Raw genomic sequence first — 18,266 nt, forward strand, 5'->3', positions numbered from 1 at the left:
TTTTACCCTCTTGGAAAATGGGAAAGGGCAAACAAAAGACCAGAAAAAAGCACACTGTAAAACATTATACTGCAATGTTCTTTTATAGTCTTGCCTCAGGCCATTTGATCAGCTCTGCGTTAAAGGTCATTTCATTTAAGCATGGCAGCCTCTTCAGGGCCCGGTTAGATTTTCGGTTATAGAACTCTGCTAAGCAGAATAACCTGCTGCTATACATTTAGCCTTGCACCTCTACTTATCCTTTTTGTGCTAATATTTCTAAATCCCCAAATGCATGTTTGACAATATTTGTTGTACTTATATGTATGCATGTGTATGACAACCACAAAATAAACAAAGAGAAAGAGGTAAGAAATCCATTAGTTCTCAAAAATGAAGATGGACTTTGGCTTTTATTGAATTTGTGCTATTACTGATGTTTGACTGTGCATCAAAATATTTCTGTAAGTTGGATTAGTATTGACTCATCTTAAGGAAATTAAAGGTGATGTCATTTTGCTTAACATCCATTTGGCTGCACATAATGTAATTCTATCATGACTGTAAAATCATTTTGACATTCTGAACACGAACCAACATCATCTTTACATAATAGACCTGGAAATGATAGATCAAACCCATTAAGGGAGTTGTGGTGGAGGGCTGTTTTTGGTGCATCTGTGCCCGGGTGAGGCCTGGGGAAGCCGTCCAAATGTAAATTTAATTTGCTGTGCATGAGGCTGATATACAGTGTCGGCCATCCAGATGGCAAAACCGCCGGATCCTGGAGTGCCACATCCATCACTTCAGCCTTGTGATTTGTTTTTCCTGGCGGGAGATCTTGACACTCTGCGCTCACTGGCAGAGGTACGGGAATCAAGGAATCAATACTCCCTCTCTCTTCTTCCCACCTTACCACTCTTATTCTCTCTCTCTCTACCTCTCACATCCCTCTCTTCCACTCACTCTCCCTTCAACTCTGTCCTTCAGATTTATTTGCAAGAGGAGAAGAGGAAGCAATGTGATGTGGGTGTAGTAGATGTAGGTTAACTCCCCGTGGAATAACCCAAGTGGAGGTGTATGCCCGTTCATATTTAGATGTTTCGTTCGCTTCATTCAGGTCAGAAAGCTACAGCATGAGGCCTTCAACTCCATCGCCACAGTGAAATCCCATAATGAATATGGATATTTGTTTGCTTCTTTTAAGGATAATCTCTGATTTTATAAATAAAGTTATAGACATTGACTCCAGTTGTTTGTGAGACAAATGTACAATTTAAAACTATGACCTTGAAAAATCTACATTATAAGTGTTGGATTGCACCTTGATTGAGATGTTCAAATACAGTACGTGACAGGGAATCATGATATATGCTTTCATAACAACACCATAAAATAATGTCATACACATTTCACCCTCCAAGGACAAAGGCTGTGTGTAGGTCTGTGTAACTGTAGCTCAATTGTGTCTGTAAGCCACCTTAAAGTCCAATCCTTCTCTGATCTTATCAAAATATCAACCCTCTGCTACACTTCCAAATGAATCTTGTGTGTGTGCAGTGGATGTAAGCCTCTGAATCAAGGCTAAAATGAATTCACATATTACTGGGAATCAGTCTGCTTTCCAGGATTAGTGTGTAGGTCAACATTTTGATGTGGTCATGACCTGGTTGAAATCCAATAACATTACCAATTCATGGTGTCCTCTTCCAACACTTGGCTTCTTTTTCACCCGTGACGATTCAATGTGGGCTATGTGAGGGGCTTACCATGCAATTTAGCCACTGTGATGAAAACTGACAGGTAGCTTGGCTGGAATGCCAGAAAAGGACACTGAAATCTCAGGAGATCTTTTCTAAGGGAGATGTCCTAAATAACACAGGATGTGCATGTGATGATTTCAATACTGCTTTGATTTCAAGCTGAATATAAAAAGTAGGTTTTCCTATTTAAACGGCATCTTTCTTTGGAATTTTCCCTGAAATACAATATGCTTTTGGGAGGGTTCATTAGCTCAGCAGACTCAGGGTTACTGATGCGAACAGCATCATGCCCACAGGAAAGATGCTCCAATAGATAAACGTATAAACAAGATGTACCTGTAGTTCATTTTATGAGGGTACTTCTAAAATGCTAAAAGCAAAGGCTTGGGGCTTGCAAAGCATCATTAATCTAGCGGTAAAGTGCTGAAGCCGTGGTGAACCTACAGCACAGCTCATTTATCTGCCTCTGCTCAGAGCAGCAGAGAGCACACTGCTATGAGATGTACCAAGAGAACCTGGGGAGACAGTCGGGAGTATGAAATACACAAAAAGGAGAGGAAAAAAGAGATATTGTGGAAAGAAACCTGCTTTTAGTGTTCATACAAAAGGTATGAAAATTCTCATTGTTTCTAAGAACAGTATCATTTCAAATACTTCAGGTATTGAGGGGAGTGTTTATACAAAAACAAAAAAAAAAAACAAAACAGCAACTTTATAGTGAGATAAAGCTATTGACTGACCTTGGCTCACTCACTGATTGAACCATCAAAGGGGATGTGGACCAGGAAATTCCAACCTGACTCAGCCTAAGGCGCAATGGTGCTTTCTTTAGCACTGTCATGCTGCTTTCGATCTCTGAGGATTGATAATGTTCCTCCTTAATGAGATGTCCATGCCCAGCCATGGTCCGCATGTGCTCGCTACAGCTTAGTCAGCAGTCTCATTCTGTTGGACACCAGTCATCTGTTCCCCACTAATATTCAACTACATGGTGTCCAATGCCACTCTCTAATAACTGCAGCATGGAGCAGGTGGCTTTGCTGTAATGCACTACATTTGTACACTTCTCTCCTGAATGCATGTGTTCCCCTCTTAATCCTGGGCTGTGCAGGGAGAGGGAGGGAGGGAAGGTAGGGGAGGGCTTCTCTTCAGGGAGGATGCTGTGTGCTGCTGGCCCCGGCGCTCTAGAGCAAGAGACACCTTCTCTGTGATAACCTGTCGGCATGTCTCTATGGAGAGCCGTGGGTTTTTTTCACATTGTTTTCTCTCTGGTCTAATTTGATGAATGCTCTTTGGCACACAACATGTCTCTTTGGAGACGAGCTGAAAGTCAGGAGGACACTGAAGGCATCTGAAGGGTTTATCCGAAGCATGCCTCTACTGTCCTGGTAATGTATTCCACTGAGGATGCTTGCTGTTTTCTTTTGCCTTTCTGCTTTTCTGTTTTTTCCCTAGTAAGCCCCGTTTTTGTCCAATATAAGCTCTTGTTTTGCAAAGCTCTTTCTCTTGTTGTATTGCTTATAAATGACAATAATAAAATTGATATTTTTTACTCAATGTCCATAATCTGTTGCTTGTTAAGATCTGGTGTAAATCCCAATACTTTTTTTCAGAATGCCAACAATACTGTGCTATTATCAGCCAGTAAATTCTGGCTTGATTGAAAAATCAAAGAGAAAATAGCTTAGCTGCATATTATCATCACATACTGTATAAAAAGTCGCCCTGTCTGATAAACTGCATACAGATTTTGTCTCATAACTTGTCCTGAGGTTTGTCTGGTTATGTTTGATCCTTTAACTGTACAGAGTCCATTAGATCCTACTGAATAACTGTTCCCCACGGGCTGTCACTATTTTCAGACACAAGACCATACAAAGAAGAAATCACTGATAAAAGAACTGGACTGCATAAAAGTCTCTCCACCAAAGAAAATGTAAAAAGATCTACATGTACAACATTATCTATTCTGTGGTTTTAATATTTATCTTTTATTCTGATACCACCTTTAATAACAAAATAGCAGGTTTTCTTAATCACTGTGTATGAAAATGAGATCTCAGGATCTTTAGAAAACATCAGCATAATATGGAATGTGTATTTCAATTATAGATGGTGTGTATTTGCTGAAATATCAAGGAAAATAATTAGCTGCTAATTATAACATTTGAAAGTACCAAGGGTATTTCCCCATCAATTATAATGCTCTGAATATCAGCTGAGAACATTTTGTATTTTGGTTTAGATAGCTTGTACTAATGCATCTGTTTCTATATTTTCTTTTTATTTAACCAGGAGGGATAAATGAACAGAGAATAAACTTGGCTTTTATAAGTATAATTAGCTTTTATAACTTAGAAAAAATCAGAACAAATACAGGGCACAGGGAATAATATCTGTACAAAGTCAGAGAAATCTGCTACAAGGTTGTTCGTACTGTTCTTGGCATAGTCCTCATGTTTCTTTTATTTCCATTATCTCAAAATAATCCTGGATAAATCATATCAAGGGTATACTCAAGGCTCCACTTTAAGCCAATACTATAGCTGAAAATGTTATTTATATCTTGTCTGTAATTGGCACCAGCCCTTGAAGCTAAAGCCCCACATACTCCTAAAAGCAGAGGACCCAGTATTCTGTATCTGTTCCTGCTCGGACCATGTGCCATTATTTCTCATACTGGCAATGATTTTCTCAGATAGTGGCCTGCTAGTGTCCAGATCTGACCAGAGTTGTAGTCTGCACAGACTAATTGGGAGGAGTTTGTTTTCCTAAGCTTCACTCTTGCAGCAACACATCATTAGTGCGCCAGTGAGGGAGGGAGGGAGGCGATAGGGCAGCAGATAGAAAGGGCTCACGGATAGACACAGGATGAAGAATGCCTCCCTATTCTTACACTGAGCCCCACTCACCTAGAGGCTGTGATACACAAAACTGCAGTCCATAATAATGAAATGGTGGCTAGTACTTTTTATGATCCGAGCACACACTCTCTATTTACCCATGGCAGCTATCACACTGCAGCAGCAGCTCTTATCAGAACGCCTGATGACATCCAAGTATCTAACTTAGCACCCTGGAACTAGGTCGATGTTGATGAATAATTTAGTCCCAGATGCTCAATAGATTCCAACTGAATAATGAAGGCATGTGGGCCTCTAAGACTGTGAGTTCAGCTCAGTGTATTGCCTGGCCTTCGCCCACACCCTTCCTACTGCTGGTCTGCCAAGCTGTCAACATCATGGAGCAGACTTCAGCAAGGCTGGAAGACAGTGGAATGGAACTGTCTCTATCACAGCTCACAGCGATGCAACACACACTGATGGATTTATATATATATATATATATATATATATATATATATATATATAAACATGCTTATTAACAATATGCTTTTTAACAATTAAAGAAAAGCCATATTGCAAGGCTTCATAGTGACACGACAGATTGCCACTGAGACTGAAGAGAAGAGTGATGAACGATAAGGAACAAGCAGCTGGGTAAAAATGGAGATGTCCTCTACAGTATCCTCACTGAAGAAGATTTAATTCAGATTCAGCATTTCTCAACAAATGGATCAACAAAGCTTCAAAACAGGCACTGCCAAAAAACATCAGTCAATAAACAAACCAAAAATATATGCAAAAGAGCAATAAACAAGACCAGGTGCTTCATTATTTTTCCCAGGAAAAGAATTGTTGAGATGTTACTGAAATGCTGTCAACGGTAAAATGAGTGTTTGACTGAGCACAGATGGTTGCCTCACTGTGTGTTCACACACAAAATGTACTCCCGTTGTAACCGCAAAGTTTTGCTATTCAAAAAATATATGTTAATTAATAGCAGATTAGAAACATGAGTCATCTGGACATGACACAGTTTGACAGTTTGACCTGTTATAAAGTTAATATGCTGAGCCTTTATTATAAAATGGATAAGCTAAGTACAACAACAAATCAGTACAAAAAAATATTTAGTTTTGAAAAATAATAGTAATTCAAAAAAACTTTCGCAATTTCTGCTTTTAATAGATCATTTTAAAGTGATGAAACTACACCACACCTTCATAATTTTATGAACAACACTGCTCTCTCACCAACAATCCTGACTCTTCTGACACCAACAGCTTCAATTTAAAGAGCATCAAAACACAAGGTCACATAACAATTTTTACTGTTCAGAGCTGTGAGTGATTACCTGAGGCACTATATTATGCATTATACTATCTTGAATATGAAGAGGCCACTGAGTGCGTTCAGCAAGTCTGATGATTCTTCACAGCACCAGAAAATTCATGCAAAAAGCTCAAAGGCAATTAACTCTGAATAACTGGCATTCACTCCTCTCTGTTTTGACTGCTTATGTATGCCACAACGTAAAACTGGCCATGGTGGTGGACAGCTGTTTTCACTTGCTAAGTTATGAGACACTGTCCCTTTTGGGAGAAAGGCTTTGCTTTATTTAAAACAAAGCAGCTGTTGCTGCAACTGGACCTCAGGCTGAGTGTCATTAAAAAAAGAATGGTCAGAGGCTCTCTATCTCCTCCCCTGGTACCCACATGTTCCTGTCTTGCCATACATCTTCCTTGAGGCTTTAGTCACTGCACCCCAGACAGTCTAACAAGGTGCTGGGAGGCAGCTTCACACACCTGGTACACCCACAGCATGTAGTGCGGAAACATACAAGCGCAGTTTCACACAGAAACACACACATGCCCAGGCTGACTGATAATGACATTTGAATTATAGCTTCAACCATTAATTTAAGTCAAAATTAGGACTGAAATGCATTCAGCAGGAGCAGAGATTATAGAAAATACCTTGTGTTTAATTATTTCTGTCACACATCAACAGTCTGGTGGATTTAATCTGTACAAAATCAGTTGTTTGTTAATGTGTATGTCTGCAAAAGAGCATTGGATTTCATTATTACTGAGGTGTGTAAAGGCTGTTGGAGTGTGTTGATAAATTTCTCATTGTGGAAGTAAAGTCAAGAGACCGAATATAGTAAAAACAGCAGATTTAGAGTGTAGAAAAACAAGTCCTAGGAATGAGTGAGCAGTGACAGGCCACTTGCTGGCCTGGTGCACAGGTGCAGAAAAGCGTCTGTCGTGTAAAATGAAAGGCTGCATTTAAGAGAGTGATACAAAGGGACAGGTAGGGGCTAATGTAGGAGTGTAAAGGTGTACTGTACGAGCAAATATCAGGTAATTACAGAGCTGCTTCAAAATGCCCTCGTTAAACATGCTCCCTCTCTGGGACCTGAGAACACTGCTATGTGAGGAGGACTCCTTTTAATGTGGCTGCTTCAAGGCACTGCTGCGCTGCTTTGTAGATGTTCCCCAAGCCCCCCTCAGGACCTCGTTCAACTTATTTTCCAGGAACAGTCATCCGCGTGGCATTAATGCAAATTCAACACTTAGCGCTGTGCATGATACAGCTCGGGCACCAAGGTAACCAGGAAAGTTGTCTGGCTGCGCGGGAGGAAACACTAAGTCTATTTCCCATTCAGTCTTGTGTCATGCTGTCACCATGTCAATCACTGACTCAGAGTGAACCATGTGTGACTGGTGCCCAATTTGTCCTCTCATACAGCTCAAGACTCAAGACATTCTGTACACCGTGTGAAAATCTGTTGATGTTTTGATTTCTAATTAAACACAGTGCTTATTATTTATTGCTGCAGACGTATAAATAATGTGCACACAATATGGACGAGTGCCTGTAGTCACCTCACAGTGCAGAGAGAGTGCACATTGAGCGGCTGCCATGTAGCATACAGCTTCTAACAGATTACACAGGAGAAGGCTGGATGCCTTCTGTTAGCTACATGCTCTAAATGATAAAATCTTAATATGAAATTCATAAGACACTATCTGCCTCCATCTACCTCCTACGCTCCCCCCTCTTGTTCTCTCATTTTTCCTCTCTCTTGCCTATGCATAAACACTGCTCCATAGAAGTATATTACATGGTTGACTTCGTCCCTCCCCCTTATCCTTGCTTTCACACTTCTCAGATAAATGAAATCTGTCGGCATTGAAGCATTTTCCCCTCTGGATACCCTGATATTTTCGTTATCTGAAATCGAATCTGGAGCTCTGTGCGCGTCTGTAGCTCGCCTTGGTAGTAATCTGGCCTGAGAGGAGAGAACTGCCCAGGAGGAATATCATACACTAAGGATAAGCTGGGGAATGAGGGAGGAATAACAATTACCAGAGAATGGCTTGTAATCATGGCGCTTTCTATCAAAATGCTAACACACAAACACTTGTCATTTTGGGGAAATAGTTCGGTTCAGTGTAAAGTGACTGTGTGCTTCTTCATTTTCATGTTTTTGTTCCCTCAAAATCTAAAAATAGACAAATCTAACCATGTGGCTGTGTGTGTTTTGTGAAAAGAGAGAGCGGGCAAGGAAGAGATATGCGGCTCGGCCACAAATCACTGTCTTCCTGACTTTACCTGCGTCTTGACATGCAGTCCCAGTCCCCCATCAGGTGACAGGAACAAATTTGTCATCCTAATATAGATGCCATCACTGCTGAGATGAATGTACTCGGGGCTAATTCCCATGTGTAACGTCTGCAAAAACATGACATGAGGAAAGAGGAAGAGCAGCTTTGCCCTACAACAGCAGACCAGGTCGCCTGTAGCTCCCACAGAGCGTCATCATAATCAGATTCTTGTCCTCCAGGTCTGGATGTGTCATTCACAAAGGGGCTGAGCACGACTGCTGTAAACTAATGAGCAATGCTCTCATTCAGGAGAGAAGAAACAAAAGACATGGTAAAAAATTCAGGGGTGGAAATTGGGGGAAAAAAATGGAGAGCCTAAATTGGCCACCATTTATGAAGTCTCTCAACTAAAACTGATTTTTCATCACCAGTGTGTCCCTGTGGCAGAGTTAATGCCAGAGTTCAGGACTGCAATTCGTGACTAGATCTGCTCTTAATTAATAACTTAACTGCTTTTATTTCTTTTTTTGACTTGCCATTCAGCTTTAAACTTGCCAAAGAAAAGCTTAAACTTTATTTTATCTTATTCAGATTAAAGGAATAGTTTGAAATTTTGAGAAATACGCTGACTAATTTTCTTGCTGAGAGTTGGATGAGAGGATTGTTAGCACTCTCCTACCACTTGATGATTGAGTTATATTCCTTTCCCAAGGCTATTTCTGTGTTACTCTCATCCTCGTGTCCATTTCTTTAACAGGCTTCATTTGCTGCCTTTATTTCATTTCTATCCCTTCTGGAATTTGTTTTAACTTAAGTCAATCTATCTGGTAATGATGTTATGTTATGTTCTCCCCTCCATCTGATCAAGATGGCTGCTCCCTGAAAAGAACCAGACATCTCAATATGTGTACAATGTGATCCTAATCTAAAGCACTCAGTAGCTGTAGACTTAATTATCACACTGGGTCTCAAGTTACAGAAAATTAAATGAACATAGATTTATACTCCTCAAGTCGAGGTCTTCTAGTTGTATAGTTTACTAATGTTATTTGCAAGCAAATGCAGTGCATTTGTTTTCTAAAAGTGAGGGGATAGATTATGGGTTTTATCTGAGGATAAAGCAAACATATGATTTCTGTTTTGGTGACAACTAAAATGTTAAATTTGACTTGCAGTGCTTGTAACATAAATAAAGGAGCTTTTATAAGCATAAGCCAGTATGTGCCTGACACTTTCTACCAGCTTTTGAGGAACTTATTTTTAAAAATGGAGTGAGAGAGCTCAGCACAGCTCAATGAGCAGTTGGCAGAGAGATCAGGTTGCATGAATGTAACGTATAAACGAGCTGATCACAGAATCTTGCAGGTGGGAGCGATGCACTGCAGGGCAAATTGTATCTTATGTTCAACAGTTGGCGCAAGACTATTTTCTGTTTCTACAAATCATAACAGCAAATGTCCTGAGAGACAACAATATGGTCTATAAAACATGCTGTAAAGCTGTCAGTGTCAGTATCTCCTCCACGCACAAACCAACACTTTATGAAACAACGGAGACAACATTCACACTGCGTAGGTTTCATTCTTGTCATCCAAACAGACTTAGTGGGACAATCTGCAGTCCTCTGTAACGCTGCCAGTGGTATGAAACCTGCAAAAACAAAGATGCTTCTTTGTTGACTGTCTTAATAATGGAAGTCAGCATGAAGATGTTGGCTGCAGCAAATTTAGAAACCTTAAAAGAAGCAAACAGACAAAAGGAAGGCAAGGCATCCTGCTGCCTCATCTACCTGCTGCAGACAAGCCTGTTTCCGCTGTCAACTATCAGAAAATGCAATCGTTCCACAAATCATGCGAAAGCATGTCAACTCACACTGGCATGTATGTGTTCACCCCTGCCAAGGTGGACTGGATCAGCGAGTCACATGGACTCTGTGTGTATCAGCTCAGTGTTGAAGGGCAGTTTCCATAATGGCCCCTGGTGAGGCTGAGATGATGGATATGGTCTGTCGCTGGGAGTGAACGCCGCGGGCCTGGGGCCACCGCAGGTCTACAGCGTTACCTCCTTTGCCATCTGTCAGCACTGGGTGGGCACAAACCCATGACCGGGCCTGGGGCAGCACACACACCAGGACCACCTACAACAACACACACCTCACTTTAGGGACAAGGTGGGGAGGTCAGTAAGACACACAAGTGCTGCACAGGAGAGCTTATCTGTCTACATATCCTGCAATTCAACCGGTTTCTGCTCTTATCAAATGACTGTTATTGTTAGATATGTCGCTATTGAATTATCAGCTCTGCCTTTTCTGTGTCTTCTGCTTGAGTAGGTGGTGACACCAGCCGTTTTCATAAGGGAATAAGAGACAATAAATATAATAAAACCAGAAGAATCAATAGTACACCTGTCAGTGAAGTGAGCTGATTGATAACCATCACTCTTTTATCTTTTCAAGCTTTCAGGGTAGCATGATGGTCAATCCCATACATCTGCATTGCAGGGGAAATCTTATCCCGAGGATGTTTCTTTTCTGTGAATAATTGAAGGCACCACAACCTCACAGGGCACTGACACTCAGACTAAACACTGCAGCGTGTCTTTGAGTCCACGAGACAGCTGGCTTTAATATCCTGAATTAAATAAGACTCACCCAACATGACCAAACTCTTGCTGATTAATCCTTCTTCCTGTTAACATGGGACATTGCGAGTTTCCTCAGTAATCTCTCAGTTTGCTGTGCATGTGTGTTTTTTTTAATTGGTGAACACAAAGAGGTAGAAATTAGGTTAAAAAAAGAGGAGGTCTGGTTTTCATCTCTCAGTAAGATTTGCATCTAGATGAGTTGAGGAAAACAGTTCCACTTGGTTAGCAGTGTGAGGAGCAATGTTCCCATTAATACCAATAAGAAAAGGAGACTAGAGAGAAAAACTGTACAATCATCTCTGTAAATCAGTAATTTCCCATTTAGCTCTTCTCACTGCAGGAGTATTAATGTACAAAATTGGCTCTGATTATGTTCTGTGAGAACTCAACAACTTCCTACTGTACTTAAAGACTCCCATGTTTCAGCATGTGCTGTACATGTTTGTATTAGTTTTTTGAGGAAGAGCATTAAAATGACTGACTTAACAAAAAGAAAGAAAGAAAGAAAGAAAAGAAAATAAAGAATAAAAAATGTGTGCTATGTATGTGTGAGGCTAATTGGGAGAGAAGTGCTAACTTTGATGACAGGTCAGTAACACTTCAGAGAAGAGTCATGTTTCATATTTGGTAACATTCAATTAGAATATCTGCCTAACTTTAAAAGCAAACCAAAACCAAACAAAATATTAAGGACACTGTATTTCATCACATACTCTAACGAGGTGAATCTAAATAATTTTCTTTGCTATGTACCAATTGCAAAGAAGGAAACGTAAATAAAGAGAAGTAGAGACGTTTATGCAATTGAATCCAAAATGTCAAAGAAGATGAGGAATGAACTGATACTAGGGGGTCCCTAATATTTTGGACCTTTTTAAATCCACAATTTCACTTATTAATTTCACCCTCATTCTAATAGGACATAGATCCACTTGTGTATCACCCCTGCATCGGCTGGAAATGAGTTGGGCACACTCTGCATTTCATTTTAACCGTCATGTGTTTTCACTTGTGGCCAAATTGCTTATCATTTAGCTGCAACATCCTGGTATCTTTCCTCTGCCTCTGTGACTCTCATATAAAAACAAAAAGCAATAAAATCAATCTTAAAAATAAATAAACAAATCAACTATCTATCATTAAATTCAGCAGTGGGAGCGCAGTGTGTTTTTGAGTCGTCATCACATGGCTGACAGGGGCACAAACATAGATGGGTACAAATCCTAATGCCATGAAATAAACAAAGTAAACCTATGCTTTTTATTCTGCAATAAAATGAGCAGGAACATAAATTTTAGCTCTTGAGAATACAGAGCTAAAATTGATACAGAATACAGAATACGACAAATATACTATGCTCTCTTGTTAAATACCACAAACATTTTTCTTATTTATTATTTATTATTATTTATTCTTTTTCTTTTTTTACTTATTGGGTATATGCCTGTCAATCAAGAAAAAAAAACCTTAGTGTACTATTGATAGCAGTCTGTTGCTTAGTAACTTAGTACAATAGATATTGAAATGCAGGGAAACTGATGACCATCTTAGAGCTACAGAAACACAAAATGGCTGATCCTGTGAAAGAGCAGAGGTAGGTTAGGCAACGAAAAGAGTGAAGTCAGCGTTGCAGGTTAGAATTGCAGGCTCACAGACTTTGCTACTACAGGGTGATGAAACAAGATAAAGCCAACAAGATAACAAGATAAAACCTAGACTAGATCAGTCTGATAAGGCTCTAATGCTACAGAACTATGAGAAAAAAGTAGCTTTTCATAGCTGTTTCTTATACATTTATATGAGTTTAAATTCCCTACCAACAGGTAGGAACTACAACATGAAGCTGAAGGATTGGTCCTTTGATGATGGTCTTAGATACCTGGCTATGAGAGAGACTTGCTCACAGTCAAATCTAAAGATCAGAGGGGCAGTGTCAAAATGTAAAAGCAGATATCTCACATTTAGGTAAAATTCATAAATGAAGAATGAAAATACTTTAGCTCTCGTCCAAGAATCATGTCATGTAGCACAATTAAAGAACTTGCACTGTATGTGTGCAGTTGCCTTAGGAGTGCTTAATACCCAAGATAAGTCTCAGGTCTGAATATTGATGCATGCAGGATTAGTATTAAATCTAGGCTGTGCAGACTTATTGCAGCCTTAGCTTGTAAAACAATAATCCCCACCAGTATCAAGACAATCACAACAATGCCTTAAGGTAGTACCAGATACAATAAGGAGACATAGTGCATGGATGATTATAAAAGGAGAGAAGCTGTGCACTGAGCAGTTACTGGGCAATAAGTTCCAGAAGCTTTTTCACTACAAGATTACTGTGACACTAAGTTTATTATAGTGTGTTTGTAAGAGCCAGTGAAGGAGGCTAGGAGGTACTCAAACACTGCATTGAAGGTGTAGTGGTGCAGCATGTAAAATCTTCGATTATCCATGTGAATTACAAAGAGGCCAGGTTTCTGCCCATCACTACAAGCCACTACAAGCCAGTTCAGCTGGAGCTGAACCATGTGCTGTGAGTGCAAATGAAATGGCCCACACAATGTGTTTTGAATGTTCCTCACTCCCCCTGAACGGCCATTACACCCACCTCACCTAGGGTTAATTCAGAAATAGCAGGGCCAATTGGCTATTTGGTGGCAATGATGCGACATAGTGGCCATTCATTCTCCCTAGAAGCAGGTTATAATCTGCATTTTTTGAATTTCCAACAGCAACAAACCATAAAATACAAATTGTACATCGCAAAAACGTTATGAAAGAAACATAGCAAGCATAAAGTGTCAGATGAGGTCAAATATTACTGTTGTGTTTAAGAAATACCATATTGGCCTGAATGCTGTACAAGACAATGATTGTAATATCATATTTTTGAGACCATTGTCTTGTATTTGATATTAGAGGTCCCTAGAGCAGAAACCCTACTGACAATTTTGATTTTGAGTAAAATATCTTGACAACTATCTAATAGTTTGTTAAACTATCAAATAGTTTAAATTGTTACAAAATTTTCTTCTTGTTGATGTTCAAGATTCCTTGAGAATAAAGTCTGATACTTCTGTTATTCCCCTGAGTTTTCATCTAGCACCATTATCAGTTTATCCAGTACCTTAGTTTATAAAGCTAATGACATTCCCATCAGTCTCAGCTATATTTTGTAGGTAGAGCTAATGAGCAAATGTCAACATGCTAACATAAAAAGAAATAGTTAACGTCCAATTCTTAATCACTTGATACTAAACTGAGTATTAATGAACACAGAACATAAAATGTTGTGTTCTATTTACTGTGCCATTCCTAAAAGTGGGTCATCATTCTGTAATACTACTGTATATGACACATAAGACCTTACTTAGTAACATTAGTCTCCTGGAGTATTCTAACATTGTGTCTCTCCATGATGCTAAAGGCAATAGCAAGTTTAGAGGATGTTACTGCAGACAGCACTGGTGGTGGATGGCAGCCTCACACTATGACCACTCCTGAGATTTATACACTGTATGTGTGCTGGCCAGGGTTGATAATACAGAGCAATGCAGGTGAGGATCCATCACTGTCAAGAGCTCTCAATGGCTCTTCTAGATAGCAGCCTTTCGAGGTTTTTTTTTTTTTTCCAGCTGGGAGGGTAACAGCTACATAGAGCTCTATCTCTTATCCTTGAGTGGCTTTGATTAAACATCATCTGGTATTAAATGTTATCGTTCTGCAGCTTGACATTTTCCTCCATTTTGTCCACTAGCCCTTCAAAAAGCTTTGACTTCCATGTATTCAGTATTTACTGCAAACATTACTATCATATCTCACACATTTGCAGCACTTGTTAAATGTTACCTGATGTGTATGAAAAAGTGCAATGTCAGCAGAGTTTCCACACACTTTTTTCAGCTATCCCACAAATTAAACTGATGAAAATGTTGTGTTGTGGACCATAGAGACCGATTAATGAGAGCTAGGTCACCAAAATGCTGAACGTGCTTGACCATTGGCAGCTAGTGTTGCCATTAGACCTGTATGAGTTGGCAGTTTGGGCTCAAAATTGACATCAGCAGATACTGTACCCTATATCTCAAATTTCTCTAAAATTGGCACAAACTGTTTATTTCTTTAGGTGCAGTGGGGAAAGCACAGATTTTCCTTAACAACAAATAAAAGAAGCTATGATAGGAATAGTCTAAATTATATCACAAGACAAGAGAACTGAGAATCACTTCCTGGCGTATGTGTACAGAAGCTGGTGCATTGTTTGGGAATGCATACACAAGTGCATTATGTTTTAATTGGATGCGACCCAGCACTGCTACAGGGAGCAAACACGTCATTAAGACCTGACAGTCAGGCCCATACAGTATGCTACCTCCTCCACCTAGGGCAGGAAGCACCCAGCCACTACAGAGACTATCTGACACATATGGGCTAAGTGTAGAATCTCTTAGTCAGAGAACCTTACGAAATGATCAAAATAAAGGTAAGATCAAGGCTAAGTCTCACTATTACTCACTATATGGGTTGTAAGTGCTGGAAATGAATCAATGCAATTATCCCTTAAGCAAATGTAAAATTTTAATCACTATTAAAATAACAATTCTGACTCATCAGCTTTTTTCCCATGGAGCATTTCTCCCCCTATTAGGCCAGTGTGCACTAAGATGATAATATTCTTGTTAATAAAGCATGAGTGGACACCCAGTGGTTTGAGAAGAATGACATTAATGTAATGTTACCCATAAGCCAAGGACCTCAGTATTCAATAACACTATAACCCCAGTTGAGCATTTAGAGAACTTTTCAATGGGACACCTGAGAAAGCAGAGTCCCCTCAGACCCTTCAAAATCATTATACTAATGATGATTAGTACTGACTTTACCCTCTGGGAGATAAGTGGGCCATTGCAAAAAGTCATACCCTAAATCTACAGGGCCAGTGTGACCGGAAGATTTTATTGTGCTGGCATTTTGTCCATGTGTGCACTGCAGGACAGTGGTGTTTTATTTAAAGCTGGTAACCCTGCTGTAATAAGCAAACTGATTACTATGATTATTGTATCAGGCTCTGTTTGATTTAGTGTTCTCTCACTATTGCAGTCCTGTGGACATCAGATCCTTTTTATGTCACATTCTGTCTTTTTCTCTTGCTGTAAAAGATTTTTAAAAATGTAATGACTCAATTTGAACTCAGGGATGTACTGATAAATGTATCCAGTCAAATTTGGTCTGGTATGACTAACTGATGTCTCAGATTGTATAAAATCACATTTGACTGTTAGTTGGAGAGCCATACAAGCTAACAGAGAAATATCATTAAAAATTGCTCCTTTGTTCTCCTCCTCCTGACCTATAACCACAGATGAGTCAGGTATCGGTTGAGGTCAACTGTTCTCTGCAGCTTAGTATTGTATTTTCAAGTGCTCCAATCAAATGTGGATTGAATAAAATGTTTCTTGTATACCCAGCCCACATAACTGGAAATATGTCACATTATGTAAACCAAACATGCTCTAACTGTGATACCGAGTAATAATGAAAGCAACAGGCACTTACAGTGACTTTAATTGGAGTTAAATATTTATGTGTGTTGAACAGTTAAGTGCTTTGGTCATCACCTCTCATTGTTTGACGGAGCTATAAAAGGTCTAAGATCTTTTTTCTTATTATTTTGGACATAACTGTCTTTTTGAGAGGCTGATGTTAATTTTCCAGAGCATCACTTTCACGGATATTCAATGGTTAGAGCCTACTGCCGCCGCCAATGTTGGCCATTCTATTTCCACAGTGGCCAGCCATACTAAAAATGTACATGTCCCAGTAATGTGAGGCTCTTAGGATATAAAACCATTCACTGAAGTGTATTCGCCATCAGAGGGGAGATGGAACAGCTGGACAATGATTAAAATGCTGACTGTTCAAAGGAAAGGACAGTGAATGCACCATCTCTTTTTACAGAGTCCAGACATGATGTCTTTCTAAGTGTAGTGTCCTGAGACAGGAATGTCGTACTGCAGGAGTTCTCCATGGGAAGGTCGTCACGTTGAATCAAACTGAACGCACTGACATCTCCCACTGCACACGTTTTTGCATGCCTCATTCATCTCTCCGCCTACATTGCAGAGCGACTCTTTAATCCAGTGACCTTTTTTCTGTATGAATGAATTAGATGACACCTAAAGCAACACAGTTAGCCTTGACAATTCTCCTCTCTCTGAGCCTTTATATGCCACTTTAAAGGTGAATTTGCAACAAAACGTAACCGTGCGACACCTGTCTCTAAATTTATTCTGCCAAAAAAGTATCACCATCTGAAGCCTTACTGTATACTTTTAAACAAGCGACATAAATAGAATTTGGATTCCCGAAGGTAAAAACCTTTAGACTGAACTGTACACTGCTTACATCAGAAAAACAATAGCTGTACACATGATTGTTACAAGGTAAATGCTTATTGATGAAACCATTCAAGCAGAATCAGATTGGCAAAAAGGCATAATGTCAGATATCCAAATATCAGATCACAAAATAAGTAATTTAATAAACAGATGTAGATACCCTTCACATGTTGCATATCTATCTATAATACACTGCATTTCTGAATTGTCATGGTCATTTATATCACTTTATTTCTCTTCAGATGAAAAGCCTGAAAAAGACAGACATCCATCTTGTCAAGCCTGTTCCTTTCTTCTATCTCTTGGTTCCTTGGTGGCAATTTATAACACTGCATGGAACTGGGACATAATTATAGTCTATTGTCTGATATTTCGCCTGCATTACACGCTCCTGCAACGGTTCAGGAACCATGCTGAGCCTGAGAGAAAACCATTCCACTGGATCAATATTTATGATTGTATTATTTGTCAGCATCTGCAGTCACCCTTACACAAACTGTTATGATGGTCTCAAGTCAGTAAGAGAGAGAGAGAGAGAGAGAGAGAGAGAGAGAGAGAGAGAGAGAGAGAGAGAGAGTGAGTTATGGGGACGGCCAATAATGTGGGGTCTTTACTGCTGCTAAGTTGAAATCTGTGGGAGTTTGTCATTTCATAATATGAGCTGTAGGTTGAACAGTCTGCTAAACGTAATGAAAAACCTCACACTTTATTTTCACATACAAAAGCTTAAGTCTAGCTTCACAGATACATTAACATTCAAGGTTCAAGGCTTTTTAATGCTTTTGCTGCAGATAAAGGCAACGACAAGTCTTAATGTGAAAATAAATATTCTAATGTGTTTAAAGAACATCGTTTGAGTTACTTCTGGACAATGAAATGAATCAACACTGTATTACACTTCAAGGCACTAAAACGTTTCTTCTAAAATCCTTAAAATGAACTGAAATATGAGTGTATTAACTGTTGTCCCAGTAACTGTAAAGACAGAAAAAGTTATACAATCTGTCAAAAAGGAATTAAAATCAAACA

General features: G+C 39.4%; 1 protein-coding gene across 1 annotated transcript in view; it reads right to left on the bottom strand.

The window, feature by feature from the left end:
- LOC108894527 (neurexin-1a) overlaps positions 1 to 18,266 on the bottom strand; it is a 233,873-nt gene that overhangs the window by 14,664 nt on the left and 200,943 nt on the right.

The sequence above is a fragment of the Lates calcarifer genome, linkage group LG16_LG22 (genome assembly GCF_001640805.2).
Source record: "Lates calcarifer isolate ASB-BC8 linkage group LG16_LG22, TLL_Latcal_v3, whole genome shotgun sequence".
Classification (NCBI taxonomy): Eukaryota; Metazoa; Chordata; class Actinopteri; family Centropomidae; genus Lates; species Lates calcarifer.